Source organism: Peromyscus eremicus, chromosome 4 (assembly GCF_949786415.1).
Source record: "Peromyscus eremicus chromosome 4, PerEre_H2_v1, whole genome shotgun sequence".
In the NCBI taxonomy this organism is placed as follows: Eukaryota; Metazoa; Chordata; class Mammalia; order Rodentia; family Cricetidae; genus Peromyscus; species Peromyscus eremicus.
The window spans coordinates 53,944,475-53,958,336 of NC_081419.1; the positions used below are offsets into that span (position 1 = coordinate 53,944,475).

At 45.4% G+C, this 13,862-nt stretch overlaps 1 pseudogene; it reads left to right on the plus strand.

Annotated features, from left to right (window-relative positions):
- Nucleotides 1-4,972: 4,972 nt before the first annotated feature.
- On the plus strand, nucleotides 4,973-5,398 carry LOC131908133 (translation machinery-associated protein 7-like; annotated as a pseudogene).
- Nucleotides 5,399-13,862: the final 8,464 nt, after the last annotated feature.

The following is a 13,862-nucleotide window of genomic DNA, read 5'->3' on the forward strand; positions in this document are numbered from 1 at the left end:
AGTGTATGTTTAAAGCTCAACTAATTTTCATGAAATCAAAACCCTCAAGTCACTGGTCCCCAGATGAAGAATAGAACACTACTTACTATCCTGCAGCTCTTCTGTGCCCGCCCTCACTCACCAGTCCCACCTTCCCATGGATAAGCGGCACTGTGACTCTAAATGTCATCAAGTCGTGCCATCAGATTTTGAACTTCATGTAAATGGAGTCATGCAGCGTGTTCTCATCTGCATCGGGCTTGCCTGGCTCATCACGCGTGAGCCTCATCCCGGCTTGGTGGAGTTTAGCTTCTTTATCGTCCTTGCTGCACAGTGTTCCTTCGTGTGATTAGAAACAAACCAAGGTTGTTTCTGGCTTGTGCTTTTATGAATTAATAAGGACATTATGCACCAACGAATATTTCAACACATTTTTTTTGGTGAAAACAAGAATACATTTTTTGCTGACCAGAGTACATATTCATTTAAAATATGAAAAAATAAAACCTAAAGTAAAAGTTCAGTTTTTCTTTTCTCTCCAACCAAATGAAATTATTTTACACAATGGAATTGAAATGTGAATACGTTCCAGAAGGATTAGCCTCCACTCACCCTTCATTGGCAATTTCTCTGCCCTGATGATGAGCCCAGGAGCTAGTTGAGAGGTTTCTACTGGTGTATAAGGAGGTGAGGGGATATGAGCTGAGGAACGTGGTGGAGGAGTCGGGGGAGGGTTGGAGGTGAGGGAGTGAGGAGGTGGCAGTGAGAGCAAAGGGGGATTACTGACCTCCCTTCACTCAAGGTCTTGACCTGCTTCCCTTTGAAAACAAGTCACCTCAGAGATATAACATGATTTGTTTCGAATAGGTTACCCCTGGCAAAGCGCTTCCACAGCCGTGACTTCCTACGAGCTTGCTCTCATAAGAAGGCCGGTATTTTCCTAGCTGTTCCGAACTCCAGTGTTTAACCCTAATGATTACATATCACGACGAGACTGGTGGATTAGTGTTGCATATTCCTCCCCTCAGAGGTCAGACTCCGTGATCTGAGAACCCATCCTTTTCAGATCAATTTGATAACTCCCCCGTGAGCTCTCCTGTCAGAAGCAGAGACAGAAGGAGGCATGAAAAGTCAGGGGGAGCAGAAAACGTGCCCCCATTCTCTCTTTATTAGCAAATACTGTAGACTCCAAGGGACATGTCAACACATGACCGTATTCAACACAAGGTCAAAGCAGTGGCACAAAGCGTGAGTGCTCACTTTGGCCTACCTCAAGGGAGCAGTGGTCTGATGGGAGAGGGGGCTGGTCGGCCTGGCGTAGAGATGTAGGGTAATCTCAACCCTGCAGGTTTGGTGGGAGTGGGCGCGGGAGCAGTGGAGAGGACGGCAGTGAGATTGCTTAGCGCAGTCCAAGCCATGTTTTAGAGTCCCTGAGAGTTTGGGGTACAGTGATACAAAGGCCAGAATGTCCTCGGGAAGTTGAATTTGGGGGTGAGTGTGATATGTGGAAAGGAAGATATGTAGAGGAGTAGCTGCAAGGCTGAGATCACAGAGGTGATGGCAGAGCCCCTGGCGGAACTGGTGCAGCGGTGCATCTGAGAGAGATTTGATCTTAGAAGAATTTTCAGGATTCAGATCTGGACTTGGCGCTGTTTGAGATCTTTTGAAACTGGCTGACTGGGACTTGCCATGAGGCACCATAATCACTCCTGCTGCAGATGTCACGGGATGTGGCTGTGGCCTTCTGTGGACGGCCGAGAAGAATGGGACTCACTGACAGGTACCCGCTTGCACACATTGCTTCAGTGCCTGAGAAAGGATTAAGGCTGATCCATGCCAAGTCTGCCAATGGGCTCATTCCAACTGGGCAAGCTCATGGTTGTTGACGGCTTCCAAGTGGGTATTTTCTTAGAGATGGATTCCACGCAAGAAAAATGACATTCTTGTTGCCAAGAATAAGTAAACAATTTACAAAATGCTAAAGGGAAACATGAAGATGTTTCTAGGCTTCCCACTGGGAACTGTTTGCACCTCTCACACTGAAAAGGACCAATAGATAAAGATAGATGTTTTATCCAGTGTGTGTGTGTATGTGTGTGTGTGTGTGTGTGTGTGTGTGTGTGTGTGTGTGTGTATGTATGTGTGTTTTGCTGAGGATTGAACCCAGAACCTTGCATACAGCTTGGCAGGCACTCTGCCACTGGGTGACATCCCAGGCCCTATCCTCTTGTTAATAAATAGGTTACAACAGTGGTTCTCAACCTTCCTGAGGCTGCCACCCTTTAATCCAGTTCTTCACGTAGTGGTGACCCCAACCATGCAATTATTTTGTTGCTACTTCATAACTATAATTTTGCTACTGTTATGAATTGTCACCTAAGTATCTGATATGCAGGACATCTGAAATCCGACTCCTGTGAAGGGGTTGTTTGACTCCCATGGGGGTCATGACCCACATGTTGAGAAACATTGGTTTAAAGCTTGTCCTTGCGTGTTAGGACCATGTCACTGTCATTTAATTTGAAGAATAAATAGAATTATTTCCACTGCAAACCTATAACATTAAAAGCCTATGAGATTATGGGGCTGGAGAGATCATTCAGTGGTTTAGGGCACCGGCTGCTCTTGCAGGTCAGAGTTTGAGGCCCAGCACCCACATGGTGGCTCACAACTGCCTGTACCTCCAGTTTCAGGGGATCCAATACCTTTTTTATGGCTTTCACAGACACCAGGCTCACATGCACATAAAACACCTGTACACGTAAAATAAAAAAAGAGGGTTTAAAGTGTGAGATTAAAGATATTGAGACAGGGTTCCTTTGCCTACAACTGCATCTGCCCAAGTCTTTTTCTTCTGTGAGCGCATACAGTCTCATCCTTCTACTGGTTGGAATCAGTAGTCCACAGGCTAGTTAGACTGCCAGGTTGGATAGTTTTCCAAAGGGCTCAGTGGCTTCTTACTCCTTATCTTCAAACAGATCCAAAGGATTTGGTTGCTCCATACACATCAAAGATAAACACCTGGTTGTGATGTAGGCTTTCAAAGACATTCTTTGGGGATAGCCCAGCCACAATTGCTCAATTGTTCACACAGAAGCACAGATTACTAATTACGGGCACGTGAGTATTTCTCGTCTATATTAGCTGGGGTTTCTACCTGACCTGAGCTTACACAATGCAGCAGCAGCCTGTTTAACATTACTGCTGCTTTTTTATTTGTTTTGGGATTTTTGAGACAGGGTTTCTTTGTGTAGCCCTGGCTATTCTAGAACTTGCTCTGTAGACCAGGCTGGCCTCGAACTCAGAGATATGCCTGCCTTTGCCTTCCCCAGTGCTGGGCTTAGAGGCATGCGCCACCACCACTGGCTTTTTTCTTTCTTTTTTTTTTTTATTTTTTTGGTTTTTCAAGACAGGGTTTCTCTGTGTAGCTTTGGCACCTTTCCTGAATCTCACTCTGTAGACCAGGCTGGCCTCGAACTCACAGAGCTCTGCTTGGCTCTGTCTCCCGAGTCCTGGGATTAAAGGCGTGAGCCACTACCGCTCGGCTCAAATTTCATTTCTTAAGTGTGTTTCAAATCCTGAAAAGAAAAATCATAACATCGAAGTAAATTTGAGCTTCACATAAATTCATAAGGCACATTACTCTGTGTTCATAAGGAAAATAAAACCATTAACAGGCTGGTAACAAACACTGTTTGCCCCAGATTGTGGCTGAAGTTTGTATCTGGTAGGAAGAGTATAAAATGTGATGACATGATGTCTTCTCACTAAACAGAGCTCCATGGGGCAGAGGTGGGAAAAGAGCTGGTCATGAGAATCTAGTCGCTAGGCAATCTTGTTGTCTTTGAAAATGAGTCAACTGTGGCCACCAGCAGGCACAGGTGGAGGGCGAGTGGTAGCTACCCTTGCCCTATCTTCTCCTTTTATCTCTCCTTTTCACTAATATTTAACAATTTCATGTGTATTCTCTCCCTTCCTCCTCCTTTTCTTTCTCTTGCAATGCAGTTTGAGCATGCCTTATCTGAAAATCTGAAATGCTCCAAAATCTATATTTCAGAGTTTTGAGTTAGGAATGTTTAACAAGTAAAGTGTATGCAAATACCCCCAAATCTGGAACCCTCTAAAATCTGGTCTCCTTCTGGTTGTAAGCTTTTGGATAAGGGCTATCCAACGTGCATATGGTTTTCCTGTTACTAAATGAACACTTCTTGTTATCAAAATAGAAAATCTGATGAGAGAGAGAAAATCATTATCATTAAGGATTATTAATTTGGGCCCTAACTTCTCATTTTCTTAGAAGTTAATTTCTAAATTCTGAAGAGAATGACAGTTTCCCTGGTGGCCAGGGGTCTCAGCATGTTGAGGAATATTATTTTAACTAGGCAAAGATATATTGCATTTGTTTATGCTGCAGACTATTGCTTTAACTGTGTAAAAGTGTGTTATATTTATATCTGCTGCCTTTGTTAATGATGTAAAGATGCGTTACACTTGGTTTTGCTGCATTTGTTTAATTATGAAAAGATGTGTTGCTGTTTCATCTTGCCTGCCTAAGGCACCTGATTGGTCGGATAAGAGCTGAACAGCCAATAGCTAGGCAGAGGAGGGTTAGGCAGTGCTGGCAGCCAGAGAGAATAAATAGGAGAATAAATCCAGGTGGGGGGAGGGCAGAAGAAGAGAGGGGAGAGAATGAGGGAGAGAGGAAGATGCCTGAGGTTAGAAGCCAGACCCTGGAAGAAGCAGACACAGAGCAGGACATGTGGAAAGAAAGATAATGAGCCCCAAGGCAAAACATGGACGAAGAGAAACAGGTTAAGTTAAAAGAGCTAGCCAGAAACAAGCCTAAGCTAGGCTGGGCATTCATAGCTAATAAGAAATCATGATTTGGGAGCTGGTTGGTGGCCTAAGAGCAAAAGCCTGCTACATCAGTGGGTAAAGACACCTGTTACCAAGACCGGGACCCGGTCTGGTGAGGGGGCTGTCAGTAGGCGCCATGTCGGGCCGCGAGGGTGGCAAAAAGAAGCCCCTGAAACAGCCAAGAAGCAGGCCAAGGAGATGGACGAGGAAGATAAGGCTTTCAAGCAGAAACAGAAAGAGGAGCAGAAGAAACTCGAGGAGCTAAAAGCCAAGGCCTCGGGCAAGGGACCCCTGGCCACAGGTGGAATTAAGAAATCTGGCAAAAAGTAAGCTGTTCCTCATATCTGAGATGATGGTGACCCTCTTCCATTCCTATTTAAACATCTGGATTCCCTGCCATAACATCTTTGCCACCTACAGCTAGAATGAAGTGTTTCCCTGGAGCCTGTTAAACATCTGGATTCCCTACTATAACATCTTTGCCACCTATAGTTAGAATGAAGTGTTGCCCTGGAGCCTGTTGTACATTGTAATAAACTTTTGTAAAAAAAAAAAAAAAAAATTATAATAATAAATAATACAATGGCTCATTGTCTCTAGTGTTCAGCAATTCCTACCTCAGCTGTGAATTTAAAGTAAACTCAGTCTGAAATCCTACCAGAGCTGTTTCATCTTTGTTGTACTCTGAATTCTGTGTCACTTTGAATTAATTAAACCAACTCATTAAAAGGCAAAAAAAAAAAAAAAAAAAAAAAAAAAAGACCGGGCCCTGCATGATGGGGGGAGAGAACCAGCTCCTCAAGTTGTTCTCTGACCTCCATTCCTGTGCCCCCCAACCCCCTCCACACATCACAATTGAAATGTAATTAATGTTTTCAGAAGACAGACTCTGGAAAACACCTTGAACCATCCAGTGTTGGGAGAGAACTTTGCATTGTCTTCGCACAACTAATAGGGTATACGCCACGTCACTTAAGTTTTAACAAACAAAAGGAAAAGGTTTGGTTAGCACTAGACTCACTCAGCGTGACAGACGCTCAGTGTAGAAAAAGCCCACAGGACCAGAACGGATCGAGTTTGCAATATCTCTTTCAGATTTAGTCTGGGTTCATTGCAAGGCAGAAATCACTACACTGTTTAAATATCCCCTCTGAGCCAGGCCTAGTGGAAAACGTTTTCTATTTTTCTTTTTTTTTCTTTTTAAAGAGTTGTAGATGTATCTGGGTGCAGCACTTGACTAGTGTGTGTGAGGCTATAGGTTCCATCTTCAGTATGAGTGGATGAAAGAAAGGAATGACATTAAACAAATGTTCTCACCTGCTCCCTCCTTCTCTCTTTGCTCTACTCCCTCTCCTCTTTTTAGCAGTCCATCGCCTTAACCACTCGGCCACCTCGTCCCCTCTCCTCTTTTTAAAAAAATATTTTTCATTTGCCTTCTACCCTTCTCACATTTAGGTGAATTCTAGTGTGAATTCACTAGATAGAAAAGCACTCAAGATAGAAAGCCCACAAGATAGAAAAGCATTCAATGTGTACATTTGTAGAAATAACACAGAATGTATTAGTGTTTGGTCTGGCCGACATTTCAGACATTCACCTTGGGTCTTGGAGTGTAACGAGTACCAGGAAGGAGAGACTCTCACATTACACAAAGCAGGAAAAAATTCTCCGTCTCTCAGTCCCTAGTATCCTCTCCCCTTCAGAGACTCAGGCAAGACCCAGAGCCAGAGCCGGGGGAAGCGAGGGGATTCCCCTTGTGAACTTCTACCAACTGTGCTCTTGGTGGCTGTGTGTGTGTGTGGGTGGGTGGGTTTAGAGCATTTCAGAGGGACTGGAAAATGGGGAGATTACAGCATGAACTCAGTCCATCATCTTGAAGTTGTAGCCCTTCCAGGGCTTTTAGGAGTTTTTGATTTGTCTCTTTTTGTTTTTGAGACAGGGCCTTGCAATCCTGGGTCTCACTAGCCATACTCACTATGTATACAGCCCAGATTGTGATTTCAGGGCTCTCCTGCTTCTCCCTCTTGAATGCTGGGTTATAGACACACAGCGCCATGTCTAATTCTTTAGGAGCTTTAGGAAGTCCACACGTATATATTCACACATTTATTTGCTTTATCAGAATTAAACCATGTGAGTACACACATTGGTACCTATGTTTGTCTTTCAGACATCTGAGACATCTTATCCCTGCACAAATATTTGGAATCTTATTTTAAATATAAAGAGCGTATCATCATAAGGATGTGTTGGTTGAACTCTTACTGGTGGATTCAGGTTGCTTTATTCTTTCTGTGTGATGAACATAGCTTGAATATCTCCCTAATTGCTGCCTTAATTGCTTCTGAAGGACAGAGCAATAAAAATGAGGCAGTAGGTGTTCTTGTCCCCACCCTTAACCTAGGGACTGAGCACTGGCCTCACACAGCCTAGTGTGAGCTACTACTGAGCTCCACCTCCCCAGTAGCTGCATTTTGAAGGCCTTTCAGCACTTACTATTCTTGCACATACGTTGTTTTCCATTTTTTCCTTTACTTTAAATACATTTATAAAGAGGGCTTATTAATGAGGTGTGGTGTGATATTCCATTGTGCGAACATCGAGTGCATTCATCAGTCCAGCTTGCTTTTATCCACTCTACCTCCACTCTTCCCAAACTCCAGCAAACACTGCTCTACATCCCAATCAATTTCTTAGCACCCACGTATAACAGCGCGTGGTCCTTGGCTTTCTATGTCTGGCTTATTTTACTTAGCATCGTGTCTCCCAGCGCTGTTCACCTGGCTGCAAATGACGGGATCCTGCTCCCCTTTAAGACAGACTAGTACTCCACAGCGAGCATATGCCACTGCTGTCTCTCTGCACACCCACTGCTCGCCACTTAAGCTGATGGCTTATCTTAGCCATTGGGAACAGAGTCCTGATAACCAGGCATGTTCTCACATTCAAGCTGCGAGCTGGATGCTAACAGTAAATCCAGCTCCTTTGCTTGGTTGGGCCACTGTGAACTGCTTTCGTGTCAAGATCTGCTTTACTTTCCAGCGTGGGAGCTGACAGCGTCAGGCTGTGGGGGTGGAGGCCTAATCCTGCTCTCAAAGGATGCCTGAGTCACCCTCCCGCTTCCTCTCTCCACCCTTCCTGACTCCACACACATCCCTTCCTCTCTCTCTCTCTCTCTCTCTCTCTCTCTCTCTCTCTCTCTCTCTCTCTCTCTCTCTCTCTCTTCACAAGTGGAATTCAGCCTAAAGGTTCTACTGAAATAGAGTTGGAAAGTGGCGTCTGTTCTATTATTTTCAGACTGGAATTCACCTTGTCTCTTAAGACAAAGCCGTGCTAAGTTTTTATCTTAAGAGCTGCTTTGAGCAGTCAAGTTCATGGAAGTGAGTAAAATCTCCAGAGAGGGCTGGGCCTTGCTGCTCAATGGTAGACCTATACCTGTAGTGCACATGGCTCTGGGGAAGATCTCCACATGGCAAACAGAATAAAAGATGCTGGGAATAGACACCAAGGCCTCACACTCTACCACAGAGGTACAGGCCCAGCCTGTGTGGCTGTTTATTTTAAATGAACTTGGGTGGACATCTATTTGGGCAGTAAGTCTCACATGGATTGCCAAGACCTGGGTGCATTCCTTGTATGATTTGAATATCTCCTGGCTGTCACCAGCCTAGGAACTGTGGGGGCCGGAGGTTAAAAATTGCTGAGGTCAAAGTCCAGGGTTTGCGTGTGTGTGTGTGTGTGTGTGTGTGTGTGTGTGTGTGTGTGTGTGTGTGTGTGTGCGCTCTCCCCTCCCCAGGGCACCACATCCGGGCACTCACTGCTGAAGGAGAAAGAAGCAAGTAGTCCAACCGGCAACTCCCAAACTAGGGATTTTATGCTCTCCAGTAGAACTGTGAACTCTTTGCCCCGACCCACCTGCCACAGGTTTTCCCTCTCTTGGCATACACCCGCAGTCTCAGAAACCTCAGACGGACTGTTTCAGTAGCTCCAGCTCCCATGATAGGCTTTCTTACTTTCAGCCAATCACAGATTCATTTCCGGGAGATTCCAGATTTTTCAAAAAAGGATAACTAGAACTTGGGAAAGCAATGCTATTAAGTCTCCTGGAATCCACACCAGAGTGCTGTCTGCCCCAGAATCATTAAAGGCACATACTGTTCAGGTTTAGAACCGGTGTCAGGGCAGAAGTATCTACTTTGGTCTGGAAGATAAAGAGTGGGGGAATAGCAGGAGTTCCACGTTAGGGTAGCCAGGCTTGCAAGGGTTAAGGCGCCTGAGCAATATAAGAGTGTCCCATGGTTCTCATCAAGGGCTGTGTGATTCAAAACAGTGTTTCAAAATTGCTGTTTGCAGACATGGACAGATTTTTTTCCTATAAAAACTTTGTTAGTGGTTAAGAGCACTGTCTGCCCTCTCTGAGGACCCAGGCTTGGTTCCCAACCATTTGTAACTCTAGTTCCAGCGGATCTGACCCCTTTTCTGTGCTCTGAGGACACCCAGCACACATGTGCAGGCAAAACACGCATATACATAAAATTAATGAATTAAAAAAAAACCCCACTGTTTTCACTCTAAAATGGCATTTTCAGGTACCCTGAGAGTCCGTCTTCAGAGAAGGCTTGCACGCAGCAGGGAAACTGAGTCTTGAGGCCAGCTGAACCTAGTGATGATGAGCCTGGATCCTTCTGAGTTTGGAAAGCTTCAAATAAGTTCAAGAGGAAACTTAGGTTGTTTCTGTGGGAAAACACAGGAGTCAGGGACACCAAAACCCAAATCAGCTTTTTGTCTGTCTGAGTCCCAGTGGTCAAGGCCACAGGCCAGTGACTGGAAGATTTGGCTTCTCCCTGGTAATTTAACGTCAGTGGGCGAAGATTGGTAACGTGGACACAGTTTTTGCACTTATATTTCTTTTGCTTTCTCCCCTGATCACCAGAGCTGCTGCTGGGCACACAGCCAGTGCCCAGAAGTAGTTGTTTCATGGAATGAATACGGGGATTTACTGAGATGACTGGAATGCCTTGGTGCAATGGGTTATTGCAGAGATGAGTTCTTTGAGATGGTAATAAGTGGTTAGCGTCAGCTCTGCAAGGCAGAGCAGGAGCGTACTGCTGAACATTCACACAAGAGTCAAGAAGTTAATCCCCAGCGACGCTTTACCACTTCTGAGGCACAAGGCCTAGGGGTGTTACCTAACCTCCAGGCCCCCATCTGTACAGTGTAGGCAGTGAGAACAACTGCAATACAGGGTTATTAAGAGGTTTAAGTAAGACAATGCATGTGGAGTAATTAGTAGAGTATTTGGAAAACAGAATTGGCAAGATCTTAGGAGTTATGCAGGTGGTCAGACCTCTGGGGCAACCCAGAAATGATGGAGGGCCCTTCCTATAAGGGGTCCCAGAGCTCACCTTGTCCACAGTCTGTGCTATATCATTGTAAACTCGTTAAGGACCAGCTAAGATGCCTCCTCTTCCAGAAGCCTCGGTACAGAGTGAGGCCCAACGTTTCCTCTGGTCTTGTACTTACTGTCTTTGACTAAGCTCTAAGACTTCTCTTTTCCCCTCTTCTCCCCTCCCTTCCCCTCTCCTCTCCTCTTCTCTTTAGACCCAAAGAGTAGGCAAACCCTCTCTTACTAAGCTATAATCCCCAAGCCAAAGCCACACTCTGTGAGAGCATTCTTTTTTTTCTTTAATTTCTTATTAAGAGATTTTCTATTTGTTTTACATATCAACCACGGATTCCCCTGTCCTCCCTCCTCCCACCTCCCAGCCTTCCCCCCCAACTCACCCCCCATCCCCACCCTCTCTAAGGCAAGGGAGTCAGCAGAGCCTGGTAAAGAGACAACTAGCTAAACTAGTGGAAACACATGAACTGTGATCCAATAGCTGAGGAGCCCCCATGGAACTGGACTAGGCCCTCTGGATAAGTGAGACAGTTGTTTAGCTTGAACTGTTTAGGAGGCCCCCAGGCAGTGAGACTGGGACCTGTCCTTAGTGCAGGAGCTGGCTTTTTGGAACCTAGTGCCTATGCTGAGACACTTTGCTCAGCCTTGGTGCAGGGAGGAGGGGATTGGACCTGTGAGAGTATTGTAACGTCCATGTTTAACAACAAAGCTCACCCTGCTTTTCTTGCAATTTCTTCGAGAGCACATCTATTCTTGCTAGGACTCCAGGCTGTGCTGGAGGACAATGGTGACATTCCGAGAGGCTGGGTGAGAAAGAAGAGGCAGAGCAGCTGCCCGGGGAGAGTGTGGAATGTGGAGAACTGCCTCACAGAAGACAGTACGTCTTTGAAAAGGGTTCCGAGGGCTGGGAGTTTGCCTGGGAGTTTTTTTGTTGTTTCTTTCTGTGGTGCTTGGGATGGAACCCAGGACTAAGTCCCCCTAGTCCATGACTGCACAGGGTAAGCTCTCACCTGCCCTCACTGTGCCACTAGGATGGATGTTCGCAGCAACTGGAAAACTCAGGGGTACACTTCCGACTTTTCACTGTACACGAAAGTCAACACCAGATGATTGTAAACTGAAATGTGAACAGTACAACAATGAAGAGTTTAATGAGAAAACAAGGGAATGCTCCAGGTCACTGAGGTTGGCAAAGACTTCTGAAGGTGCACAGAGGTAAAATGAATGAATCAGAAGACAAGAAAAAACGCAGCACACTGGTAGACAGTCAGTCAAAAAAATTAAATGGCATTTCATAGACGAGGGCATCCAGTGACCAATAAGCGTATGAAAAAATACCCTTCTTGGAGCTGGAGAGATGACTCAGGTTAAGAGCTCTGGCTGTGCCGGGCGGTGGTGGCGCACGCCTTTAATCCCAGCACTCGGGAGGCAGAGCCAGGCGGATCTCTGTGAGTTCGAGGCCAGCCTGGGCTACCAAGTGAGTTCCAGGAAAGGCGCAAAGTTACACGGAGAAACCCTGTCTCGAAAAACCAAAAACCAAAAAAAAAAAAAAAAAAAAAAAAAAAAAAGAGCTCTGGCTGCTCTCCCAGAGGTCCCGAGTTCAATTCCCAGCAACCACAGGGTGGCTCACAACCATCTATAATGAGATTCGGTGCCCTCTTCTGGCACACAGGCATACATGCAGGCAGAACACTATATATATAATAAACAAAACTAAACAAACAAACAAACAAACAAACAAACCAAACAACACCCTTCTTTTTAGAGATGAGAAAAATAGGAACCAAATCCATAATGTAATCTTAAATTACATTTATTTATGTATTGTGTGTTTCATGGGTCTGTTTTCTCTCTCGACCATGTGGGATCTGGGTATCAAACTCAAGTCTTACTTACTTACTTGGCAGCAAGTACCTTTACCCACTGAGCCATCTTGCTGGCCCCAGTTCAAATATTCTTAATGGGAAACTCCAAAAATGAGTAATAAATAAGCTTAAAATTGCTTGGCATTCTGAACAGCTTGATAAAATCTCCGTGTCCCACTCTGCTGCTTCTGGGATGGGAAGTACGCCAGACCGCTTGCCAGTCAGTCACTAGTCGCCAGCCTAGTGACTCTGAATCCAGGATGGTGTTCAAGTGGCTATTAATGTCAGGATTCTGTACATGCGCAGCTCGGGGTCTTGTCTGGCGCCTTACGTCATCAGCGCACAACTATGTACCGGCTCAAAAAGCTGGACGGACCCCCACCCTCCCTTTTCTGTTTCCTCTCTGCTGTCTGCTCTGCCCCGCTTACCCCCCTCTGCCAGGCCTGGCTTCTCCCTGCTGTCCCCTCTTCTCTCTAATAAAGCCCATTCTAACTCTGGTAACCACGGCCCGTGACTCTTCCGCCAACCAACCAGCGCTGTTCATCCTTTCACTTAATTTCTCTAATAGCGGTTTCCAAAGCAAGAAAGCAGTGAATCTGTCAACTGCACATGACAAAGGGTAGTGATGAAGTAGTTTCCTCCCCTCCTCCCTCCCTCCTCCTTCTCCTCCCTCCTCCCTCCCCCTCCCTCCTCCCTCCCCCTCCCTCCCTCCCCCTCCCTCCTCCCCCCTCCTCCCTCCCCCCTCCTCCCCCTCCCTCCTCCCTCCCTCCCCCTCCCTCCTCCCTCCCTAACCCATCCCTCTTTCTCTTTCTTTTTGAAATAGGTTCTCATGTACCTCAGGCTGGCCTCCAACTTGCTATGCAGCCAAGAACTTCTGGTCCTTCTGCCTCTAAGTCTTGAGTGCTGGGATTACAGGCATTCACCACCAATTTATGTGATGCTGGTGGTCAAACCCCAGGCTTGTTTCTGCGAGATAAGCACTTACTGAGCTACAACCTCAACTCCATGAAGTATTTTCTTTACACAAAAAGGTAAAAGTTTTTGATTTAAGAAGAAGAAGAAAAAAATCTATTCTGAAGTTGCTAAGATCCACGATGAATGAACCTTCTTACTTTAAACATTGTGTGTGTGTGTGATTTAGTGGATGGAACCTAGCATTACATGTGCTGAAAACAAGTTCTTCCACTGAGCTAAATCCCACAAAATCAACCTCCCACATGGAAGACTCTTACTATTACTATTACTCCAAGGCAACCTGGATATATTTTCCCAACAGGATGTTGAGTAAGGAAAGTCAGGCAGGCAAGGGTGTGTTCTGTATCATCCCATTTCATTTATGGGTCACAAACAGGCATGATCCGTCTATGGTGTGAGAACTCAGGATTCTGATTGTTTGCTGTGCTTGTCAGTATGTGTTGATTGTACTTAGCATACATGGGCTTCACATGCTTCTTCACACACATATGTAATGTGCTTTCGTCATTTTCATCCCCTCTATTATCTTCTCTCCCCCACCTTCCCACAGGTTCCTTTCCTTTTCCTCAAGTAATTCCCATTCTACTTTCATAGATTCTGCATATGAGAGAAACGTAATGTTTGTCTTTCTGAGTCTGGCTTTATATATATATATATATATATATATATATATATATATCATGATGACTCCCAGTTCTACCTGTTTTCCTGCAAATGACATGATTCAGTTTTCCTGAATAGTACTCCATTGAGTGTATAGATCCCATTCTCTCTCCTCTCTCTCT